The 20397-nt window shown below is 39.5% G+C and overlaps 1 protein-coding gene across 2 annotated transcripts in view; it reads left to right on the forward strand.

Moving 5' to 3' along the window:
• Nucleotides 1–6473: 6473 nt before the first annotated feature.
• Nucleotides 6474–20397, forward strand: part of PDXDC1 (pyridoxal dependent decarboxylase domain containing 1) — a 674140-nt gene continuing 660216 nt past the window's right edge. Inside the window, exon 1 of one of the 2 annotated variants that reach the window (XM_044089172.1) lies at nucleotides 6474–6664. The gene's annotated coding sequence lies outside the window, so the exon portion shown is untranslated. The remainder of the gene's footprint in view (nucleotides 6665–20397) is intronic. The other variant, XM_044089173.1, reaches the window with a different exon arrangement.

Genomic DNA, 20397 nt, shown 5'->3' on the forward strand with positions numbered 1-20397 from the left:
TCATTGATCCTCTCCCACTGTTGCTGCTCTGGACAACCAAGCCCTTTTCATAAGAGTTAAAAGCCCTGTGGCTTCTCTCAGCCATCTATATTACACCTAACAGCTCATTAAGCAAGCCTGTACCTACTAATACAACAACTAGGTATATTTCTGTTAAAACATAAATAAAAAAGTACAACTTTACAGAAACACAACTCATTTCAAGAAACACCTCTCTGTTTTCAATGGAATCTTCATAACACTGCTACAAACATTATTTTTATAACTATTTACAAGGTTTTGTGGCACTTGTATTCTTCCACTTGATGGGCACCACTACGCTATGCTATATATCATAAAATTTACTTTTACCACCTGAGCAGCTTTTGTTGGGTCACTGAGAATACCAGTCTGATTTCATATGTATATCGTTTACTGCACTAGAGTTCTCATTACATTTTAAGATGGACATGTTTAATTTTGCTTTCAGGTTAACTATGATGATATAATGACCTATGCTGATTGCAAAATATTTAACATTGGTAGTGAAAAAAATGATCTTGGATTCGTCAGTGTGTTACGTAAGATTCTCCTACTCACATCTTCATTTTAGATTTTCATTTCTAGTGTATTATAGCACTTATTTCCTCAGTATTTAACAAATCAAGAACAAATATAAAAAACATAATACAATACTTAATGAAATGAAAACATCCTTTTGGGCGCATTTATTTGATGTTGAGTAGTTTACTCAGGAGCATGAAGCATTTCTTAACACTAAGATAACTTTTTTATCATGTTTTCAAAAGCACCTCATGTAGTGCACTTAAACACGAAGTACAACCTTTCTCACTTGAAAGAAAATCAGAGAAGTGTGTATTACTTTTATTACCTTTACCAGAGAGCCTCTAAATTGATAAGTTTTATAATAAGATGTATTTGTAGACAAGCTATACTCTGTTTTATCTGTTTACAGCTATTCTAATTAACTGTATTAACAAGGGAGATGAAATGTAAGTTAAAAAGGGTTAAAGTTATAGGTATTGACATTTATATCTACTGTGTATAAACATATGAATGATTTCACAATATGATCTTACACTGATCATTACTAAAAATGAGAGATAAAGAGTGAGAGGTTAACATAAAAGGTAATCAATTCAAAACCCAATGGACATTAGAATACAAAATAAATGGAGTTGGTAAGGTGAAGAAATCAGCTGTCTCACATACCAGTCTATTCTGGCACAAGTAACTAAAATTCATTTTTTCACAGTTTGCAAGTAATTAACCTTCCTTAGGCATCACAAAAATGAAACACAGGGTTTTCTTTCTGCCTTAACCTGGAATCTGCAAAACTACAAGGAAAACTTAATAGAATAAAATACAGCAAAAAGGGATAAGCACACGAGAAGAAAGCAATATGTGTATAAAGCAAGAAAAGAAGTCACATGTTCTCTCACAGTCAGTTCTGGTGCCACCTTAAGATAATTTTGAAGTACTTCCCTCTGTGGCATGGAAAGATAAAACTATATGACCCAGATTACCACAGATCGACTAATGGCTCAGGTGCTGGAAGAGCTGGGATGGGGAGCATGCAAGTGAGTAGCAAATGTCATCTTGCCCATCCTGGGTGAAGGGATTTGTGGTTCTACTCAGCCAATTGCCACCATGCAGGCAGAGGCATGCAGACAATGCAAAGGACCACAGACTTGGGATGGGACGGTTTTGAAGGTAAGCGTGTGATAGAAAGAATGGTCTGAGAATGAGAGGAAAGACTGCGCCAATAGATCATAGGGAGGTTATGGTCACCTGGCAGTGGGAAAAAAATTTAATTTTTTTCCTTGTCATCTTAGCAAACACACTGAACTTTCCCAGACTGAGAATCAAAGCCAGATGACAGTAGTAAGACTGCTAAATCCTAATACGTAAGCAGAGATTTTCTGCTCTTTGTAGCTTCTTCTGTGACTTTAAATTTTGAATATGTCATTGGTTATTTTATTTACTGTGGAATCAGAATTTATTAGTATGCTCACCTCATTTTTCATTATTTACATGCACTTCCTGTCTTGTGTTTTGTTAATTCTATGGAGTGAAGAAACACACATGTACGTTTATTTTTTCTCCTTCTCATCATCTTCAACTTCACTTTGGCTTCCTTCTGAAACATTTTCTAGATATGACTTCATATACTGTGGGCCTGATTCCAACAGACTTAATCTCAGTGTATTTGACCACTTACACTGGCAGCATCTCTTTTGAAATCTGTCTCTTCATGTTTTTGTCTGTTTATGGCTTATTGCTATCTATTATTTGGTTTGTACTACTAGAATTGTCTGGTGATATATTTTTTTTTGTAATACTAGAATTGTCTAGTTATTTTTTTTTTTTTTTTGCATTTTGCACATGCTTTTCCTATATCAGGGCACTCCATGCTAGAATGCCCACCAAAGGAGCAAAAGTGGCTTTTGATGTTGCCCTTGTTTATGCAAATCATAGCTACAGTTTGTAACTTACTTTTAACTGTTCATCCTTTACATTCAATGTCATATTTTTGTCACTATTATAGTTGCATATTTCTTTTATATTCTGTGTTTTTGCCTGTGCTCTAACATCACTGGTGATCTGGTAAAGCCAAAGATATTTTCTAATATTAAATCTGGTGCATGCAGTACATTTTTTGCTAATCTTTACCAAATGGTAACATCTGATAATCTGTGCATTTATGTTTTTGCCAGTACCTGGCAACTGATAGTTTTTCTCTAGTGCCCTTAGTATTAAATAATGCAGTCATAAATTGTTCATGTTCTTCCTGTACTGCAATTCTGAACTTAAACTCTTCATTCAATTTTCACAGTTTTCTTGTAGTGAAAGGAAGCAACATTTCTTGCAAATCTGGAAGTTTGCAATTTAGATCAGACATAGCATCACAGTGCTGATCAACCTTGCCTGTGGCCATGTGCAATAGTAGCACTTTTACTTTTTCATCTTTAGTTATATTCAGAACCACCCAGCAGCAGAAGTTTACATTGTGGCCTTAAGCTATGTCCACAGTCAACAATTGATAGGCTTTTATAATTAGCTTTTATATCTAGCTACCTTTTTATTCCAGTATTCTTTTACTGCAAACTGTTTCTTTTGCACTCTGTGGTTCATATTAATATACTTAACTCTTCTACTCTCTTGCTTTAGTCTGAAAACTTATTCTGTTTACATTAGCAATAATTTCTACTTTTACTGCTTTCCTGTAGTTCACTTTTGTAGCTGTCAGCCTGAGAAACAAAAAAAGGGTCTCAACAAACGATGAAGTAAAGTTTTGCAAGCGCTATGCTGTTAAGAATAAAAAGCATTTTACCCTGAACACCAGTTTCATGCTGTCATGTTTAAATACTAACTTTCTTCATGTATGACAAGGTAAACCATATGTGCTGCACACTAGACATAATAACTCAACAATAGCTACTATACATATCTGTCAACTGTCCAGATTTTTGCAGAATATTCAGATTTTTACCTCATAGTTTTGGTCTGTCCTAATACAATTTTGGCTTTTAGACAAATCATTGAGGACTGAATTCAGAAAATAATGACAGACATTTGAGTTTCAAGCATCATACCCTTCAGAAATGCATGCTAATACAAAACTTGTTATTCTATCAGCTTTCTAAGTTTGTAAGAGCAATATTTAGAATGTGTCCCTATTTTTGAGCCTTTGACCCTCACTATTTATGGTTTTCTTCAGATTTCTTGCTCTAACAGGTTGAGAGGTATGCTTCCATAGTAAGGAACTTTAATAAGCAGTTTATTCTTCTGGAGACAAAATAATACTGCTTGAGCTGTGCTGCACTAGAAAGAAAATCATTTATTTACAAAACCCACTTCAAGAGGTGTGTAACTACTTCCACCAACATTAAAGGCCACACTGTAAAAGAATATTGAACTCATTTTCAAAACTGGTGTTAAAGTCTGTCTTCAAAACTCTCCAAAACAAATTGTGAATGAAAAGTAGTAGGTATAGAATTAATTCTGATGGCATCTCATATACATTTTATTTTTTACTTATTTGTTTGATTGTTTATCAGGTTACAGCATTGATACACAATGATCTTTTTCATTTCATTTTAGGTCCAGGAGCAATGTTTGGTTACGTGACTTGCTCAGAGTCGCACAGTTAGACAGACAAAAAGAGGCTCTGGGATTCAGACCCTGGACCACAAGAAGCATCTTGTTAAAAGCTACAGTAAGAAACCTTCCTTACAGCCTCTGCATTTGAGAACTCATTCAAGAGCATCACCAGCCAATTGTCAGTCACATCTTTACACCATCAAAATACACTTTTAAGCAGTTTGACTGCCAAATTCACAGTGACCAAATCCTTTCTTGACTAGTTAGATATTATAATATCGGTGGAAATGGAACATGGAAGGAGACTGTAAAAACCAATTATTCCTCTGCTAAAGCACTTCTTCACAAAGAAGATTGTAATCCCATAGAATGGTGTACTAGAATATGTGCTGGTGAGGGAATATGATGAGACATTCAAGATGGTGTTAAACAGATGGAGAAGGGGGACATTAAAAAGTACTTAGAGTACTGAATGTAAATACTCTTTCATCAAAAAATGTGGCACAATGTAACACACCATACAGTGTACCCATTATGAAAGTCACAGTCTCCACAAATGCAGGGGGCTCACAGCAGACATAAAACCATTAATGGAGAGCAAAGTGGTCAGATTCTCATGTGTCTATTTAGATATGGCATGTACAAGCAGTATCTAAGTTTAGAAATAAATGCATTGGGACAGCAGACAAGACAGAAAATGGTCACATGATACAACCAAAAAGATCAAAAATAAGGCCTAGAAGTGTAAAGAGGGAAGGTAACATCCAGTGCTTAAATGACACAAATAAGGGTTGGTGAAGGCCAACAAAATGCCAGACTACATGATAGGAAGAAGGAGAGGTGGGCTTTTGGGGGCTGGGTACCATTCTTGAAAGAACAGAGAGAAAGACAGAGAGGGAGGGGAGACAAAGAGTAAAGGTCTGTACCCGAGATACTGTAAGGCTATAGCAACTTTATACACAGACAAAGGACATCAAATTAAACCAGGGCATACACAGGTTAATGTTGATATGTTACAAAAGGCTGCAAGTGTAGAGAAAGTACAAAAAAGAAAATGGCAGATGAAGCTATTATCTCTATGTACCATCAGGTGTCAGCTGGAAGGAGCAAAGATATGTTTACAAGTTCATACGCAATTCCCAACTGCCCAAACCACTGTCTAGTTAAGTGACTGGCTTAAGGTCACACAGCAGGAAAATGAAGTCTGAGGGACTCAAACTATCACAGGAAGTAGAGAATGAATGATGGATGAAGGACAGCTGTGGAGGTCACTACGAAAAATGAAAACTTAAGGCAGGCCCTATTATAATTTGCAGTATCTCATCTTCAGTTCATTCACTGACCTCATACAGACACAACACTCATACTGCACATAATCACCATATCTGTTGTGTGGATCTGATAGCTAGCCGTTTCTCTTTTCAGTGTATTAAACTTACTATAAATTTGATGTTTCAATTAGTGCTATACCCGATGATTTTTTATTAGTAAAATTAGATATACTTTCAAATGGAAGAAACTGAACTCGTACTGCAGTACATTAAAATAAAAAGAAATTATCACTCGAAAAATGGACTATGGGATACCTAGGAAAGCAATATAAGCTAATCAAAACGGCAATGAAGGACCTGTGAATAGGTTTTACCAGTCACTCGTGCGTGAGACACAGGATGGAACATGCAGATCACAACAAAAGTTCTCTCTTTGTAAAAGTCGTGAGAGAGCTAAAGAGAAAACAGCACCAGGGACAGCTCACTAGAATCTAAAACACGGTCGGGGTTAGGGATAGATTACACTAGCGTGGCGGAAACGTAAGTGATCTTAAGCGAGCATGAAAATAAACTCTTTTACTACTACCACACACTTCAGACAAATGTTCATGGTCTCTCTCTCTCACACACACTCTGTTGACACTGCGAAACCCTACTTAGACTGTCCTGTGTTGTTTTTTTTTTTTTTAAGGTTTGAAGGCCCTCTCACTAAAAACAGGAAAACAGAGCATTACCCACACTACGGTATCTGATATAATTTCTCAGTTCATTGACAGCTTTCTCACACAGATTCTCTTGTGTTACAAATAGCGCTTGCGTTCAACAACTATCTACGTTTCCTTAGTTCTGCTCGGTACAGATTCCATTGAGGACTACAACATGTTCAGCAGAGCCTTAAGCCTGTATTCTCGCCAATTAGTTACAAGCTGTATTCTCCTCATTTCTATTCACAGCTACCCTCTTGGTACAGCAAGCGGCTAATGTTTTATAGGACACTTCCGGCACCACCCACTCAGTCACTGACAGCTACGGGTGCCTCATTGCCTCAGCATTATTGAAGGACGGGATACGCGTTTCAGTGTTCCGTGTTTTGCTGCCTGGGTAACGTCAGCGCTGCCAGCGTGGAAACGCGGACTGGCTGGGAGGGAGGCGGAAGTGGGAACGGAAGATCCTGTACGACTCGACACCTGTGGGAAGTGGAGTACATTAACTACCTGACAGCATTTGGGTACAGCAGCCCCTAACTTCAGCATAGAAATTCTTGGAGTTCAGAGAAACCCTTTCAGAAGGTACAAGTTCAGCTGTTCTTTGGGGGATTACTGGGGGCCTTTGGCTTTCTTAGTGGGATAACAGTATGTGTAGACTACTGACAGAACTGTAGCCTTAGCTATGGAAAATTGTGTGCCATGTGCTGTCATCTGTTCTAATTTATATACTGACGATAATTCAGGCATGAGTGTTGCTGATCTATTTGATTGCAGCGTTTATAGTTTATTTTAGCTAGGCTGGAGCAGTTCTCTGAGAAGAGTTTCAAAAATTTTCATATACTTATTTCCGGGTACGGTAATAAATAAATCTGGGGCCTTATACTGTTTTAACTTTGGTTATAAGTTATGAGACTACTGTAAAATATGAATGATAACACTGTTGTTTGGTTCTAATGTTTGTTCAGCTTTCCTTTATATGTATATATCTGGTACATAGTGTAATCCGTGATTGTTTTTTATTGCACGAGACACTAGTCTGTGTGCAAATCCATCCCTGTTAAAATGGTGCTTAGTAGAACCTTTCAAACTTTAATTTAGGAGGATCAGTCCTTGCCTGTGATGTATTGCTACTGCTGTACAAACTAACAATGTTAAAGGGCAGTCTTATACATTGTGTTGTAAGCCAAACTATTAGGGGTGGCATTTGTTTTAGGGTAGTGTCTTATTTATAGCTGTGGAGTTGAAAACAGAACTGATCTGTTTAATAATAGCAGCCAAACTGGTGGAGTAATTGGGGAATTTGAAAGCTGGCACAGTCTGCAGGTGAATGGAAAATAAGATTTAATAAAAAGAAGCAGAGACTTGTGTACTTTCGTGTTAAGATAATGAGACATTTTGTTGACTAAAGAGATAGAGCAGCTGTCAAGAAAACTGATGAGAAGGAGTGGTCACTATTTATGAACCCAAGTTGCATAGTGTGAGAAGGCAGTAGTAAAGATCAGGAGGGTGTTGAGGTGCATGACAAGGATGAACTCTGATGAGAGAGATAATAGCATACATTCATTGTGCTAGACGTAGCTAAGATACAGTTCTTGGAATATAGTGCACAACTCTGGAGACCTTCCACAGGCACGGAAATTAAGCTGGCTGACAGTGTACTGGACTTCCTTCTTACATATGGTAAAAAGTCTTGCGGGGGTAGAAAATGAGGAACATACCCTGACAATGTATATTTTACACTTTGGAGGAGAATATGTTATGGACTTGTTTTATGAAAGAGGAAAACATAGTTGCTGTCTGGAAGACTCATGCTGTGCTTAATGATGTGCATTGTTAGAGTAAGAATGGTGCATTTCTGGAATGGCAGTTGAAAGTGTAGACAAGCAGTGTGATTCTGAGAGCCCGTGATAGTTGGAAGATAGAGTATGGGAGGGGTGGATGGTCAGCTTTATAGGGAATAAGTGCAGCATTTAGTCATTTGTTTTAAACACTTTTGACCTTTATGACCTATAACCATGAGCTGCTCACCTCCCCTATAGGCCCATTCTTTCCTCTTGATTCTTGCTGTTGAAGGACAATGGGAGAGGAGAATGAGAGTTGGGGATTATAGCCATTATCCAACATGGGTTAGGATTGTTTAAATGCTTCAGCCCTCTGATACTGCCTGAAAGCATTGTGCAGTGTTTGCAGTGCTAAAATCAATGAGAGTGCAAGTTTTCACACACAAGCAGGCTTAGACCCCCTGAGTGTCAAGTGCAGGAGCTGCACTTCCGAACTTCGCCAGATGGTGCTTCTGTGGTAGAAAGCCACCAGCACATACCCTCCCAAAGAGCAAGTCACCTGCTGTCAACTTTTTCTCGCTTTCATCCCTTCATCTCAGCTACTTGTTAAACCGACATTATCTGAGACATTGGGCCGATACGTTTACACTGTGGAACCTGTAGCTGGTAGATGTAATGAACTGTTCATCTTCATCATGTGCCCTTAATTAAGTAAACAGTATTATTGTGTCTGTGGTTTTGACTGGTTTAGTGGTAGTGTGAGACACTGCATTGCTTGTTACTGATACAATTAAAGTCAAAAAGGGAAAGTAAAAATGGACTTTCACAAAGTATAACTTTTCATTTCAAAATGTATATAGTAAGTAAATGTTAGGCCTGATTACAGAAGCAGAAAGCAGCCATGTTGTCAAGGCCTGCAGTTTTGCCACCTTTCTTGAGCTGATCATTTTGCTGTCTTATATTGAGATACATATTCATGTGTGTGTGTCAGAAAGGGCAACAATATATGCAGTAGTCATTGAGAGTGCAAATTGCCTATGGTTTTTGTGACTAGTTCTGATGTGTAAAACAGTTATTTCATTTAAATTGAAAAATGCTGTTTGGCTACAACTTGTAAATCTTCTTCATCTTAGTGTTAACTTGTCACTGAAGTTAATAATTCACTGTTTTGTCATGGATTTGCTTGGCTGGCAATGATATTAACATTTGCACACACAAATCTAGAAATGTGGTTAAATTCCTGGTGGCATGTTCTTGTGATATTGAAGTTATGCACAGAAGCTGATGTAGAAAAAAAGGTCACGATAGTGGTCTTATTTCTTCTTTTCATTAGTGAACCTGCAAGTCACAATGAGTCTTCCATTAGCAACAAGGAATTACAGAGTGAGCAGAAAGGAGAGGCAGTACAATTTGAAACTCCACATCTTAAATACAATTTTAACATTTTCTGTCCAGCAGAGCTCATTCCCTCACTTCCATTTCTTTGAATTTCTCATTACTAAACACTTCATCTCTTAACTACAATATTAACGTTTTCTACCCCACTGAGTGCCTTCCCTTACTTTTGTTTCTTTGAATTTCTAATGACTAATCTGAAATATCTTTTATCCATTTGAGAAATCTAGTAATACACCTCTTCAGGTGTACAGTCTTCAATATCTGCTAAATGTAAAGTATTTTTTATACTGTAATAGTTTCCTTTAGTTCATAGATAAGTACTAGGCTAGCTGTCCTTGTAGGCCATTCTAAGTCTAGCCTGTTTCCCTTTTTGTGCTCCAAATAACCTCTCCCATTTGCCTATAGATTGGCCTTACCCATCCCATGGTCAGTTAATTATATATTACCCTTAATGAGAATAACTGGGATCATAACATAGATAATTTGAGGAGCCCCATGCATGGGATAAAGCATCTAGGAGCTGCCTGTGTCCATTAGTAGTACAGAGGGCAGTCCTGGGGTAAATGTTCTGTTTCCCATCCATAGGTTGGTACTAGGCTATCAGCCCTAGGGCTTATACAAGCCTAGCCATAACAATTCCCTGGCTATTTCTTCCCACACTATTTACTTTCCTGGACCCCTGTCTAGCAGGGCGACTGACGTGATCCCGGGGTGAATGTCCTTTCTCCCATCCAATCATCAAGGTTCCTTTTGAAGAGGGCCAAAGAGGCGCTCTGCTTGACATGTATGGGCAGTCTATTCCAGAGTTTGGGGAGTCTCTGGGTCAGGAACCTATTCCTGCAGCATGTTTTGTTTATTGTGATGACAAGGTTTAGATCCCGAGTGTGTGGCTCTGAGGGATTGGGATTTCTTTAAGTGTAGCATGTTCAACAGCTCTGGGTTTGATATGGCCTTGTATGTTAAGCAGAGATCGCCTCGGAGTAGACGATATGTGACAGAGTATAGCTAGAGTTTTTTAATCAGCATAGGGCATCTGCTTTAGGCCTGTGATTCTTTTAGTGAGGTATTTCTGCGGCGTTTCCAGTTGTTGCAGATGTCTTGAGAAGTACATGCCAAATGGGGCGTTGTATTCTATAATGGGTCTAATGAGGGATGAGTACAGTGGGACAATGACCTCTTTTTTTCTTGATGAAAAGCCCTTGGTGATGAGGGGTGCCACATAGAAGGATTTCCTGACTGTTGTGGCGATGTGGTTATTCAAGGTGAGACCACTGTCCACCTGTGTCCCTAAGTGTCTTATCACACTTTCGGTGTTTAGTGTACTGCCACTTATGTGGTAATTCACAGGTACATGTTTTTTCCCAAAGGAGATAACTGTACATTTCTTGGCACTGAGCTTGAGCCCATGGCTCTGGCACCAAGCATCTGTTTCTGTAAGGCGCTTTTGTAGAGTATCCACATCATTTAGGGATTCAATAATGGCTCCCAGTTTGCAGTAATCTGCGAACCTTGTTAGCCAGAGTCCATTAGTGTTGGCCTGTACTTCAGAGAAGTAGATGCCAAACAAAAGAGGTCCCAGGACTGAACCCTGAGGTACTCCACTTGTCTAGAACTGGATTTGGAGTCAGCTATTTTTACAGTGTGGATTCTGTCAGTAAGCCAGTTGGCAACCCATCGAGTGACATAGGGATTTATGCCGAGCTTAGTAAGTTTATCTATGATTCCAGAGTGGGGGATGGTGTCAAAAGCCGTGGCGAGGTCCAGATAGGCTGTGTGGACTGCCTTACCCTTGTCCACGGCTCTGGAGACTGATTCGAAGAAGTCAATCAGGTTCAGGAGACAAGATCGGCCCTTCACGAACCCAAACTGGGTGGGGTCCAGTGTTTTAAGGTTGCCAATGTCTTTGTTTATAAGTTCCATGGCCTTGCAGATCAGGCTCGTCAGACTGATGGGGCGGTAGTTCCTGGGATCCAAGGTGGATTCCCCCTTGTGGAGTGGGATAACTGTAGCTGTGTGCCATTCAGTGGGCACAAAGCCTGAGTTGAGGGTATGATTAAACATGACACTTGGGTGAGGTGCCAGTTAATTTTGTAGTTCATGTAGTACACAGTCCGGGATGTCATCTGGACCCATGGATGCTGTATTCTTAGCTTTGGAGAGTGCGTTTTTTACCTGTTTGGCCATCATTACTGGAATTTGGCAATCTTCTGGTATTGAGATGGGCCATTTAGGGGGTGAAGTTGGCACTGAATCGATCTGCCAGGATATTGGCAATATCCTTGGGATCAGTATATTTAATGCCATTCTTCTGTTGTAGCTCAGAGCAGATCTGAGCATTGCCATTTAGATTCTTGCCATAGTTATAGAATGCCTTGTGGTTGTCTTTGGAATCTTTGGCAATTTTATTTTCGTAACTAGCTTTGGAGGATTTTATGAGGGATCTCAGCTTCTTACTGTGGCTGGTAAGGGAGTTTTTTGCATCTTGGGATTTTCCTCTTTTCTGCAACAGTTTCTTCCTTTTGTTGTAAAGTTTGTTTATGGCAGGGGACCACCAGATTGGCTTCCTTTTTTTGGAGGAGAGCATCTTGGTTCTATTTGGGATGGCACGATTCATGCATGAGTGGATGTGTTCGTACAGTGCCTTAGTGTAGGACTCAGCAGTCGAACTTTCAGTTCCCATCTGCATGGGTGTCGTGAAGTTTGTCACTTCTGACTTGAGTAGCATGAAGTTGGCTTTGGAGAAATTTTTTATGGAGGTTTCCTTACTGGGGGGGTGGGGGTGGAATGTGGGTGTTAAGGGTGATTAGCGTATGGTCTGACCTGACCAACGTGGGGGTGACCATAGGTGTGGAGCATCGATTTCCCATGTTGGTAATGACCAGGTCTAGGATATTGGAGCCCCTGGTGGGACTATGGATTAGTTGAGCCAGGGCATTGGAATTTATGAATTCCAAGAATCGTTGGGCAAAGGTGTTTGTACACGAGTAGTGTTCCCAGTTAATGGCAGGGTAGTTTAAATTACCCAGTATTAGGGTGTTTGGTTGTATATTAATATTTTCCAGTATGTTTAGAAAGGTGTAGTGAGAATCTTGGGGCATGGTGGGGGATCTGTAGCAAGCTACAATTTGGATTGCAGTCTTACCTAGTGTTAGTTGCACCTGGAGAATTTCAGATGCATTGTGTTGGGCAACTAACCTGGTGGTGTGAATATGGATACTCCTCCACCTTTAGTGTTTCGATCCTGGTTTGGTGGCCGAAAAGTGTGGTAAGAGTTGTAGCCTGGTATTGCAGGGGTGCCCTCTGGAGCCTTGAACCAGGTCTTGGTTACTGCACAAATATCGATGTTCTCCAGAGAGAGTGCATTTTGAGGTTTAGACTTCTAGCATTGAGTAGCATTACCTTCAGATTTTGCATGCTTGTACCTGTTACGGTGGTGGTTTTGTCCTTTGAACGTTGCCTAAAAAAGGCACTGTAGGGGTGGCAAGAGCCTTAGCCAGTAACCTGAATCCCAGGGGAGACAGGTGCAGACCATCTCTGGCAAAGCATCGTGGTCTGTCGATCATGTTGCCCAAGGCAGACAGATACTGGATCCCCTTTGAATGACACCAGAAGCTTAGCCAATTGTTGAAGTCAGTCATTTTGAACTTATATTGTGGTATCATTCTGGGCGAAGGCAGGACGCTACTCAGGGCTAGGGTCATACCCACTTGGGCCACATGATCCGAGAGCTCTTCCATGTGTCTTTTCATGTAGTCCAGGGAGGTACGTCTCAAGTCATCCACTCCAACATGGACAATGACAGAGTCATATTTGTACTTGTGGAGTGACTTGAGTGCATGAATTATGTGGCAGATCCTGGCACCCGACAGTTAGCTCACTGTAATTTTCTCCTTGTTCAGCCTGGTGAGTGGGACATCAGTGTGCCTGACTATAGATTCACCTATGACTAAAGTGTTAGGTACTTTGTCTTGCCTTAGGGGCTGTTGCTGGGTGGCACACTGGTGGTGTGAGCTATGTGACACTTTGGTTGTGATTGGTATTTGTTTGCGTTTCAGCTTCGGAGGTCCTTGTTCCTTGGGCAGGTTACAGTTAAGGGCCTCCGCATATGTGGATTTAGTGTTTCTATGTGTGGGTGTTGGTGGTGTGAGTTTAGAAGGGCTATGTGTTGCTTGAGGTGTAGTGCGGGTGTTAACCTTCTCCTCTTGACTGTCAGCACAATCTTGGGTGGAGAGAGCTTTGCTTCCAGTTTGGCTATGTAAGTGCTTCTCACAGGTTGTAGTGTTGGGTGGTAGGAGGAGAGGGTTGTCTATATACATGAGGCAATTGCTGCCTTGCCCCAGTATGCCCAGATTCACCAGGTGGACAGGAGAAATCAACAGAAGCTGACCCTTGGACATGCCTGGTTTGGTGCCTTTTTTTTTTGTAAATTACAGGAGCTGTTTTCCCTTACCTTAGCAAGGTACTTTGCAATTATAGGCTGTTTAGTGCCTATGATTAATTTCTCCTTATTAACAAGGAGCATTGAGTGCTTGTATCAGTTTAAGGCTTCCTATTGCTTTCCAGCAGGTATTAGAGCATGTGCTAGTCACAGGGATGCTTAAAGGTAAGATGGAAAAAAAATAAATGGTTTATCCTAAACACTGCAGTGTGCACTAGAGAGGTTAGATGTGAAAGTAGATAACTTAAGTTTTACCTGTCTAAAAAGTTAAGTTTTAGTGGAGAGTTACTATTTTTAAAACAGCAAGATAGAGTGAAAGGGGGTGATCACTTTTGTATTCCGCTACTATGGAATACAGTAGAATGGCCAATACATTGAAATAGTTTAAGGGGAGTGATCTCCCAAAATGATAATGTGCTTACTCACAGAAGGCAGTGAAACGAGATATATGGTCAAATTAACATACGAGGCAGGCAACTAGAAGGATGGTGGTGTTTAAGAACACAACAGTGACAGGGTGGGTGGGGGAGTGGGAAGCTGTGGTGTCTTTTGAAGTTTTAATATGCAGTTAAAAGCAGAACAGAAGCAAAACACAAGGTAAAGAAAACAAATCACAGCACTCAAAATATAAAAAGGCAATAAACTAATAGAAAATACAACAAATAAAAAGCAAACCAACCTTTCCCTCACAGCAAAGTGTAGTTCTAAGTTACACTTGAATACGGACAAAAATAAGCTTTAGTTTTATGTGGATGGAGAGAGTGTTCCACAGCAGCTGTATCCTCTTCATGATATACTTGTCATGCTAAATCCTTCTGTTGATGTTGCAGAAGTTTATATCCCTAGACTGAGTATTTCTGATGCAGTTTGACTTGCTGAGGTGCAGTAAATCCATCAGTACTGGGTTGGAGGATGCCTTATATAAAAGACACAGGTCACCTCATAGCAGTTTTGTAGGATACATAGTATAGTGACAGGTCTTTGAGTTGGTACTTGTAGCACATGTTGTTTAGACCTTTTATCCATTTTAGTAAGGTATTTTTGTGGAAATTCCAGTTATTGTATGTGTCTGGACAGATACATTCCAAAGAAGGCATTATGTTCAATGATTGGCCTAATGAGGGCTGAGTAAAGGGGTGCAGTTACATCCCTAGATCTAGACACAATCCCTTTGTTTATAACATATGCAATATAGAAGAATTTTTTACAGCAATACACACAAATATGAACCATTGCCTAACTTTTGACCAATAAGTTCTTAAATCCCAATCCACTGACTTGGCTCTTTGGGGTGTGTTGTCACTGTGGTAGTTCTCTGGGATAGATGACTTCCCAAAGGATACAATAAAGCATTTTTTTGGCATTTAGTTTCAGTCCATGATTTTGGTACCAGTTATTTATTTGAGATAAAACTTCCTGCAGGGTGGCTAAGTAATTTGGGGATTCAGTGACTGCTCCTAGCTTGCAGTCATCTGCAAACTTTAGTCAACCAATTAACAAATCTATGTGTGGTTTTAATGTATATCACTTAGCATCTGTTTATGTATATTAGTGAATATCTGTTTAAAATTGTTTGTAATATAATATATTGGAGCTTTTCTACCAGGCCTCACTGAAAAGGGGTTTGTGACCAAACAGTCTGACAAACCTGGTAAGGAAACACACACACACACACACACACACACACACACACACACACACACACACACACACACACATACACATTCAGAGTTACATAATAAGCAGAAGTGCAGAAATCAGGGCTACATAAATTGATTTTCAGGCAGATATGACTAATTTTTTGAGAAGGAGAAATAATTTACCCATTTGGTAATTAAGTGCCCTATTCACAAGCTGTTTTCTCGTGGCTTATCTGAGCTATTTATAGCAGCAGCAGAAGTGTATTAATCTGTACAAATGTTACAGATGGATAAATACAATTAAGTACATGAAATAATGAGCAAAGGATCATCTGTGTATTTTTAAAGCAAGACGTAAATGCAAAATGAGGAACAACTCAGTTTGGTTCAGCTGTATATCTGGAGACAGGATAATTATTTTAACAAGTAGGTTAGGAAGACTGTTACTTCATGACATTAATCAGCTGTGCAGTTTTATAGCTACAGTGAACTGGTGTGTAGGATGCCCAAAGTCATGCATTGTGTATCTTACTAAATTGTGTCTGGAGATTCTGTACATGTGGGCATGGGCTTTGTGGTTTTAAAACTGGAAAATGATTAACTTATGTAATAATAAAGGGAAAGGGTTATATAAAATGTATCGGGCTGAAAAATAAATACTTGCATATCTGAGGTTTAATCTGAAGGAGGCATTTATAGTTTCATAGGATGATACTAGGATATTGGCCAGGAGGCCTTTATAAGCCTAGCCAAGAATTTCGCCCTTGTTCCCTCAAAGTCAGCAGCTGTTTCCCCCTGTCAAACAGGGGCACGTGGGATCCCAGGGGTGCATTTTCTGTTTCTCATCCAGTCGTCCAGGTTCCTGTTAAAGAGAGGCTAGAGAAGTACTCTGCTTGACATGGAGAGAGAGTCTATTCCACAGATGGGGAAGTCTTTGGGACACAAATCTATCCTGCTGACAAGTTCTGTTAATGTCACAGACCAGGTTGAGGTCTTGTGTGCAGGTTGCACAAGTGGAGTTTGACTTGCGGATGTGCAGTAATTCCATCAAGGCTGGGTCTGAGATGGCCTTGTTTGCCAGAAACATGTCACCTCTGAGTCTGAGCAGTCTGTATGAGACTGAGTAGAGGGACAGGACAGGGGTTTTAGCCTATCTGTATAGATAGGTGTTTAAGACCCTGGATTTTCCTGGTCAGGAACCTCTGTGGTCTCTCCAGCTGCTGCATGTGTTTGACAAGGTACATGATGAAGGGGGGTATTGTACTCTATAATGGGTCTGATAAGGAGTACAGGAGTGTTATGACCTCCTTGTTCCTGGATGAAATACCTTTATTTATGTGTTGGGCCATGTAGAAAGCCTTCCATACAACGGAGGCAATGCGGTGGTCAAAAGTGAGGTTGCTGTCAACCTGGGTGCCCAAATTGTGTCAACCGAGCCATGCAGGAGTCAGACCTACAGTCTTCTGATCTGTAGTCAGATGCGTTATCCATTGCGCCACTATCCCCGATTTATTTAGCTCATTTTAGAGTCATAATATTCCTTTACTGGTGTTATTTTTCCATTAATGTGAATCATCCCTTTTGAAATGAGTTTTCTTGTTGGGTGGTTGTATCATGATTATTTTTTCCTTGTTTGCTAAGTGTTCAGGTACTGCATGCAGCTTGCATTGACTGGTTTTGGAGATCACAGCAGCTGTGAACTTGTTTTTTTGTTTTTTTTGTTTTTTTTCGTATTTTTATTTATGTTTGCTAACTGAAAATGTCCAGCTGAGAACCCCATTTTCAGTAGAGTCCTGGGGAGAAAAAGTCTCTCTCGGCAGAAAACAGTGCAGTACATATAATAAAGTAGTTATAAACAAAGATTGTAGTAAGCAAAAATAAATAAGGCAATTATAAGAAATCTTAGCTGTAAAATGGATAAAACACTATGTATGCTGTGTATGGTCCAGATTTTTATGTCATGACTGTTAACGTTTCCAGAGCTATAACCAGGTATGGTGTACTCTTCCTTATGGACATACAGGCAGATATGCTGTGGCATTTTGCCACTCTGCACAATGGCCATGTCTTTCTTTGGTACAGTTAGCTTCTCTATGGCATATTGAGTGAGATGGGCATCAGTAAGATTCTGAGTGAATAGTGCCTTGACCATTTTTGTAGCCGCAATGCCTCCTTGTAGCTCCTGGTGGATTGTATGGAGGCTGTTTCTGAAGTGTGCCACGTGTTTTTGTGCAGCATAATACGTTACTAAAATCTATGTGCAACTGTCCATGGATAACAAATTTTTGAATTGCTTGTTTGCTGCAGACAGACTGACCTTGCATCTTCCATATAAGCTGCAGAATTTACCATTTTATACTACAGTTCAGAAATGCAGGAACACCATGTCTGTTGGTAGTACGGGTTGACTTCAGTATATAACTGACGCTTCAGTTACTGTTGATCTAACGTGCTATGGTCTCTCGGGGGAGGAGGCTGTGATCACTTAAGCTTTATTACTGTATTTAGACCTGATGTATAGTTGTGTACCATATACAGGAATCATTTTTATGTTTGCTGATTTAAGTTATTTTCATAGTGTTGAACATACTTGAAAGATATATTGTACAGGTTTATGTTGTTTTCTCTCTTTAGTCTGTGTCTCCAAATCAGTTGAAGCAGACTCCTGCAAGGCTGAGTGCTTTGGATTTGTGTCATGTGAAACAGATGCAGGGGGACTGCTGCATGCTGTACACAGCTGTGCTTTACAGGTCCATGCCAAAGTGAACGCTGTGGCAGTTTCTGTTTGTTGTCTGCTTTTTTGACACAGTGTAGCAGATAAACTGTAACTTTTTTTCTATCCTGGCTTTACTGATAATACCTAAACCTTGTGTGCATGCCATCCTACAGTCTGCAGCCTTCACATAGCTGCATTTGTATGAAAAACGGCAAGTAATAACTTATTCTTTTAAGTAGTGTGCAGTGTATAAACTGTTACAAGAAGTACACAAATACAAGTGCATACTTAGTTGTAAGTGGTACCCAGAATGGAGTTGTCATATGACCAGTCCATATTAAAGATTTAATATGGCTTACAGGGGCTAAGCCACTTAAGAAAACAGAAGTATGTTCGCTTCCTTTTGCATTACTAGCAGTTTTCAGTATTACTGTAAACTATAGAAAGATGCAAATGTGCAGTGAGGCTGGAAGAGTCATGTGTTTTAATGTGAAATTCACTTCAGTAGTTATGGTGTGTGGTATGGAAGAACAACCATGACAGGGCTAGCCACCCGGCGATGTAAACATTAGCTGTAGATAATTGCCACTTTTGAAGTCATGACCTTATCCCATGTGAAGAAATGGGGGGAAAGGGGTTATGGATGAACGGATGGAGTTACGTCATGGTAAAGTTGAGCAGTAGTACCCCAGAGAAAAGGCATGTAGGGTGTCTTTATTAGCAAGTGTCACAACAAATTTTAAGCAGACCTATACCTACTAAAATTAGTAGCATAATATGGTATAGACAAGTGAAAGTATATTTTAAGGTGAATGACATTATTGTGCTTAAGAGTATGGTCTGTGGTTCTAATGTCCTGTGCTGAAGATAGTTCAACGCAGAAGGTCAGAAATGATTGAAGACACTGTATTAGGGTTATGTTTTATTGAGATATAAATGTTGCAAGATCCTCCTTGCTTGTTTTTATGTATTGTTATATTGTTGTTATGTTGCTGGAAAGTGTAAATTAGTTGCCTTTTAAATTAACAAATGATCACAGGACTGGTGTTTAAATTTTGTAAAGTACATTTTTTTTGAATAGTTCCCAGTCTGGGGCAATATTTATTATCAGAATCTGTAATGTGAGATCTGTTTAGCTTGGTGTAGCACTGCAAATAGGTTAGGACTGCATTTTAGTACTTCTTTTTGATGTGTGGAATACCTTCCCAAAGGAGGTTAGGAGAAGTGCTTAGTCTTTGAGATTGTCTGGGTAAAATCTTGAATTAATTTCTAATTTTGTTCTGGTTTATTTGGTGGTGTATGTGGTGCAGACTTTGCTTATTGCCTGTTCTCCAGTTTAGTTAAGAAAACTGTCAAATAAACCCAGGACAGAGATGTGCTAAGAACCACTGACTTGTTCATATTGGAATTAATATTGTGAATTTTAAGCAAGGTATTCGTCTGAAGTAGTGTTTAGGACTCGGTCATACATTAATTTGGGGAAGAGCTACAGTAGTGTGTGAGGATCTGTTGTATAACAAGCAGAGGCGAAGAGAGAGATGTGGACCATACCGCTAGAGAGGAAAGGACGGTTCACGGTTCTGAATGCTTGTTTGCTTTGATGACAGCATGGACAGGAGAACAGAGAAAAGTCAACTTTGGTGTTCTAATCATGTAATTACAGCTGGTCCCTGAGTTGGTACTGAAATAGAGGCCGATTGTATGAGCCTTTAGGATTTTTTGCCATTATTCTGAATATTTGCATTTCTATTAACTAGTAAGACAGTGTTTTCTAAATCTGAACTGAAAATGTGTCTTCATTTTGTGAAATGTTTATGTAGTTTAAAACTGAATGTCTGTGCACTTTGAATCTTATAACTTTTTGAAGAAAACTAGCAAGTACTTTCCTTCAGTAGTAAACCAAATGTTCCCATTTTAAATGCTGCATTGTTAAGTCACAGGACTGTTTAACAGATAATTTCTGTTTTTCTCTCACTGCATTGGAACTGCATAAATGATATTTAGTTGTCACCCAATGTTAAAACCACTGTTAATAGTGTATAAATGGATGTAAATCAAAAGAGCAGGTTATTACATATGATAATTAAGGCGTACTGTTTTGTTTTCCTTTTATGGCAGAATGTTAATTTAGCTGATAAACCTGCTGCTGCTGCTGTCACATACATGGTGCGTCCCCACAGTGGTCTCTCTTGTCTTATTTCCCTCTCTTGGATCACATCGCTTGTGGATCTTGCATGTCTCACCTAGTAAATAAATTCTTAATCAACATGAATACCTGACTTAATCATGTAGCTGGTCTGTTGGTCTGACCATCTCCTAATTTGCTTTAGCCTGACGTTACT

This window comes from Protopterus annectens, chromosome 12.part0, assembly GCF_019279795.1.
Source record: "Protopterus annectens isolate FY-2018-M chromosome 12.part0, PAN1.0, whole genome shotgun sequence".
Classification (NCBI taxonomy): domain Eukaryota; kingdom Metazoa; phylum Chordata; order Ceratodontiformes; family Protopteridae; genus Protopterus; species Protopterus annectens.